This window comes from Pelophylax lessonae, assembly GCF_965119305.1.
Source record: "Pelophylax lessonae genome assembly, chromosome: 6".
Taxonomy (NCBI): domain Eukaryota; kingdom Metazoa; phylum Chordata; class Amphibia; order Anura; family Ranidae; genus Pelophylax; species Pelophylax lessonae.
The window spans coordinates 190188691-190194690 of record NC_138773.1 but is presented as its reverse complement, the minus strand read 5'-3'; positions in this window follow the sequence as shown (position 1 = coordinate 190194690).

Sequence of the window (6000 nt, the reverse complement as noted above, 5' to 3'; positions counted from 1 at the left end):
GATTGCTGAATTCTTCACCTTTTTGGGTCCCTCTGGGTTACCGTCAACAATTGCATGCACAAACATAACACTTCACTTTCCGGCTCAGTCAATGATCAGTCTACGGGTTGTAGTTGTTTTTGTTGTTTTATTTTAAGGGATAGAGTGGAATACTCCAGAATTGAACTATTCACAGTTGAAGAGGACTCCTATCTGAGGATGCAGCCAAGCTGAAGATTCAACTTGCCACTAGATGGATTTAAAGTCTCTGAAGTGAAGACATGATTGAGCAACTATCTTCAGGATATTTGCCTAGCGCCCCCTTTTTTTTCACCGGATGACACCCATCCTCTGACTACTCTACTCTGGGGTGGCCCCCTCTCAGGTCAGGCCCTTTGACATGATCCCCTGTACTCACGATACTGTTTTTCCAGTTTCTCCAGTGTCTCAGCTCCTCCAGTCAGCTCTCCTAGACCACTGGGTTCAACTACTTCCTTCTGGTTCCCCAGGCCGACTGCTTGTGACCACAGAGTGGAATGCAGAGGAGGAGACAGCCGTCACCCTCCCTCCGGGACTCTGCTCAACAGCCAAAGACCCCGAGCACATGTGCTCCTGGCTTTTATATCACACCCCAGAATGCACCGAGACAACCAGTCTGTGCCAATCACTGAGGCTGTATCAAAGCTTGTGTATCCATTGGCCTGGTTTCCTTCACTGTCCAATATGCCTCTCTATTGGACCAGTGTGGACACACCCTAGACCAGCTGAATCACACACTGAGCACCATGAGCAGACCTAACTCACAGATCCTGCTCCCTGTTAAGCAGAAAGCAATATAGAATTTGCCTGCTGCTCCTCTGATAGGCCAACAGAGCGAAAACTATACTCACTCTCTAGCACCTACCTAGGAGGGTGCTACATATGTATAATGGAGTTGATGTTTACATGACCTGCGAATCACCACCAGCTAACCTTTGAAGAGATAGCAAAGAGTGCCCAAGTTAACGTTAATGACGTGGAGCTGCCTTTTATGAAAGCACTGTCTGTTGGTTTGCTGCGGGGCAGCATTGATGAAGTAGACAAGCGAGTACACATTACATGGGTCCAGCCTCGGGTTTCTGATCTCCAACAGATCAAGGGTATAAAAGACCGTCTAGAACAGGGGTCTAGAGCAGGGGTGGAGAATGTACGGCCTGCAGGCCATATGCGGCCCGCAAAATCAAGATCATATAGGTGTAAAAGGAGGGTCCCACCATCCCTGCTCTACTGAAAAATTATCTTTTTTTCTGGTTCTGGACATGCTACAGAGCTGAAACTTCACAGGTACACTTTTTAGACCCCCCCAGACACTAAACCACACAAAAAAAAGTTCTTAAAAATTGTCATTTTTGATAGAGAGCCAATTATTGGAAATATTTAAAAAAATAAAATAAAAAAAATTTCTTTGGATTTAGTGTCGGTGGGGGGGGGGGGGTGTCTAAAAAGTGTACCTGTGAAGTTTCAGCTCTGTAGCATGTCCAGAACCAGAAAAGAAAGATCATATAGGTGTAATAATAAAAGGAGGGTCCCACCATCCCTGCTCTACTGAAAAATTATCTTTTTTTCTGGTTCTGGACATGCTACAGAGCTGAAACTTCACAGGTACACTTTTTAGACCCCCAGACACAAATCCAAAAAAGTCATGCCTGCCTCCAAAAATGCCTGATAAATGCCTGCAAGAAAAAATGTCGTAGGGAAGCCGTATTCCTGTTCTAATAAAAATTATAAGAAAAATGCTAATTTTTTTGGGGGGACACCCAGACACTAAATCCAAAGAAGTTTTTTTCTTTTTTTTAATTTTTCCAATAATTGGCTCTCTATTAAAAATGACAATTTTTATGAACTTTTTTTTGTATGATTGATAGTCCCTGGGGCATGACCCAGAACCCTAGGCAGTTTTTAGGGGCATTTATTGGGTTTTAGGGCTTCAAAATAGTGTGATTAGTGATTATCGAAGTTCGGGTCCCATTGATTTCAATGGGGTTCTGAAATCCGGGCCTAACTTTCGGGAGGTTCGGGTGTTCTGGTCGAACCGAACTTTTCAAAAGTTCGATCATCCCTAACTGTAACCCTAATACTATGTATCAAATCCGAACCCTAACCCTATGTATATAACCCTAACCCTCTATATCTAACCCTAACCTAACCCTAGGTATCTAACCCTATGTATCTAACCCTAACCCTAAGTATCTAACCCTAACCCCCAATCCTAGCCCTAGACAAGCCCTAACCCTCACCCAACCCTAACCACTAACCCCTAACCTTAACCCCTAATCCTAACCACTAACCCTAACCCCAACCCTAAACTATAAACCTAACCCTCTAACCCCAACCCTAACCCTCTAACTATAACCATAAACCTAACTGTAACACCCTAACCCTAACACTCTAACCCTAACCCTAAGTATCTAACCCTATCCCTAACTCTAACCCTAACCGTAAGTATCTAACCCTAACCTTAAGTATCTATCCCTAACCCTAACCCTCTAACCATAACCCTAACCCTCGAACCATAACCCTAACCCTTACCCTAAACCTAACGCTCTAACCCTAAGTATCTAACCTTAACCCTAACCCCCTAACCCTAGCCCTAAAAATAACCCTAGCCCTAATTCTAACCCTAACCCTCTAAACCTAGCACTAAAAAAAACCCTAACCCTAGCCGAAACCATAGCCCTAACCCTAATGCTAATCCTAACTCTAACCCTAGCTCTAGGCCTGACCCTAACCCCTAACCCTTAACCCTAACCTTTAACCCAAACCCTAAACTCTAACCCTAACCCCAAACCCTATCCAACCTTAAAACAAACTCTATCTAACCCTAACCCCCCTAACCCTAAATTCTAACACTACCCCTAACCCTCTAACCCTAAGCACTAAAAATAACCCTAACCCTAATTCTAACCCTAACTCTAACCCTAGCCCTAGGTTTGACCCTAACCTTAATGTTAAACCCTAAGCCATAACCCTAACCCTAACCCTTAAAGCCCAGTTCCTGTCCCATTTTTGGTCGGTTCTGGTCTGTTTGCGGTTGTTTGCGGTGCGTTAAACGGGGAGTTTGGTCTGTCAGAGTTTGGTCTGTCACTGTGAAGCGGGTGTAACCCTTACACTACCTGATCGATACAACATCATACCTGATCGTATACACACACTGGATGTTTTAAAGCACGTTATTCCAAACAATTTAGGAATGTTAGGTGATTTATGCCCTTTATGGATTAAAACCTGACTCTGCGTCAACTACGTAATTTTCCATGGGAGTTTTGCCATGGATCCCCCTCCGGCATGCCACAGTCCAGGCGTTAGTCCCCTTGAAACAACTTTTCCATCACTATTGTGGCCAGAAAGAGTCCCAGTGGGTTTTAAAATTCGCCTGCCTATTGAAGTCTATGGCGGTTCGCCCGGTTCGCGAACATCTGCGGAAGTTCGTGTTCGCGAACATTACATTTTATGTTTGCGACATCTCTACCAGCCAGCAGTACCCACCAGCAATACCAGCCAGCAGTACCCACCAGCAGTACCCACCAGCAGTACCCACCAGCAGTACTAGCCATCAGTACCAGCCAGCCAGTAAAGAGTCGACTGCGCTCCAGACTGACCGACATAAACCTTGAAAACCAGTTGCGAGTAGCATGGTTCCTATGGAAACCTTTCACATCAATGCATTTTTGTACCTCTGCATTTTTGGAAAGGGTCAGTGACTTTTTAAAATGCAAAACTGTGCTTTTTTTTTTACTTTTTTGGTTCAATAGACTTCAATGGAATAGCTGCAGAGAAGCATGTAGTGTGTTTTTACCGTGATTTTGACGCGATTTGCATTTTTACGTCTGCCCAACAACAGATTTTCCAAAACAAAACATAAAAAATACGAAACGCTGTAAAATCAGGTCAAAAAAACGTGGAAAGCACAGGAAAAAGCACTACAGATATGCTCAAAGGCAAAATGCATAGGTGTGAATCGAGCCAAAGCCCATATCAAGGCTTGTCACCTGCTCTCCAGATCAAGGCCTGGTGTCCTGTCCGTAAACCGCCACCCATCAGAAAATGTAACGGAAGTGACATTCTGAGCGAAAAATGGTTACTGCGCATACGCCATGCTTTCCAACATGGCCGCTATGTGTTCAAATAGGTTTCCTAATCTGCCAGAACACGAAGGCAGCAGTAGACATCTTCTAACACTCAGGCCTAAGTCTTCAATTTCCCACTTATTTTAGCAGTAAACTCACCCTATAAACTAAAATACAGTATTACATTTTTATTATTATAGTATTATTAGTATTGTAGTAAATACAGCGACAAGCCTGCAGACAGAAGGTGGTGATGGCCATCTTGGTAGGCCCTGCACTGCTCAGCGCCAAACTGATTATATAGTGAAATAGACTTTTTCACTTGGTAGCGGTGAAATAGTCTATTTCGGTATATAAGGTGAGTTTACTGCCAAAATCAGTCTAAAATACAAGAGTTGCTTGGGTGTAAGTTCATGTCTGCTGCTGCTTCGTGCTCTGTCACATTAGGAAAGCTATTGGAACGCATGCATGGTAAGTTTTCTCATCCGATCGTCACTTCTGGTTGCAGAATCTGATAGGTAGCAGTATTCTGATAGAACACTGGCTCCTGGTTTCCAGATCGAGGCTTCTGCACCCCAGATTGAGGCTTGGCTCCTGTACTCCAGATCAAGGCTTGGCTCCTGCACTCCAGATCAAGGCTTGTCTCCTGTACTCCAAATCGAGGCTTGGCTCCTACTCCCTAAATTGAGGCTTTGTAACGTGAGAATTACCTACCCCGTGAGAAAAACCTACCCTTGTCACTTCCGGCCAGGAACAGCTGAGCAGCGCAGCACAGCGCATGCTCACAGCCCCGGATACCTAATGAAAGAGCTGAGGACCTGACTAGTGCGCATGCACACTAGTAGGAAATTATCATGGTGTCCGTGGACAAAACCTACCCCCGCCACGCTTACATTAAAACAAGTGTGCTGCAATATAGTTACATAGTTACATAGTTAGTGAGGCTGGAAAAAGACACAAGTCCATCCAGTTCAACCTATGTGTGTGTGTTTGCTTTTAACCGTACATTGTATACCCCTGTATGTTGTGGTCTTTAAGGTGTCCATCCAATAGTTTTTTGAAACTATCAATGCTCCCCGCTGATACGACTGCTTGCGGAAGAGAATTCCACATCCTTACCGCTCTTACAGTGAAGAACCCCTTACGCACTTTAAGGTTAAACCGCCTTTCCTCAAGTTTTAGTGAGTGGCCACGTGTCTTATTGTATCTCCTTTCTCTGAATAGTTTGTTCCTTATGCTAGGGTCGCCAGTACAGTATTTGTACATTGATATCATATCCCCCCTCAAGCGTCTCTTCTCCAGAGAGAAAAGGTTCAGTGCTTGTAGTCTTTCCTCATAGCTGATGTCCTCCATTCCCCTAATTATTTTTGTTGCCCTTCTCTGGACTTTCTCCAGTTCCAGCACATCCTTCCTGAGGACCGGTGCCCAGAACTGGACAGCATACTCCAGATGTGGCCGGACCAGAGTCTTGTAGAGTGGAAGAATAATCTCTTTATTTCTGGAGTGAATCCCCTTTTTTTAAGTCATCTCCGCTCCTGTCCCTGTCACTCTCCTGATCTTGGCTAGTAAATATGAAAGCGGGTGTCGGCTCTGTGATTTATGTTTTCATACACCCGCCGCCGCTTTTATATTTACTAGCCGAGATGAGGGAAGTGACAGGGACAGGAGTGGAGATCACTCGTATTGCAGCACAGCTGTTTTAATGTAAACGCGGAATTACATACAGTGCCGTGCAACCGGAAGTGACGAGGGGTAGGTTTTTCTCACGGAACAGTCTCTCTAGATCGAGGCTTAGCTCTTTGGCCTCTCCAGATTGAGGCTTGGCTCTTGAGCTCTCCAGATCGAGGCTTGGCTCTTTGGCTTCTCCAGATTGAGGCTTGGCTCTTTGGCTTCTCCAGATCGAGGCTTGATTCCT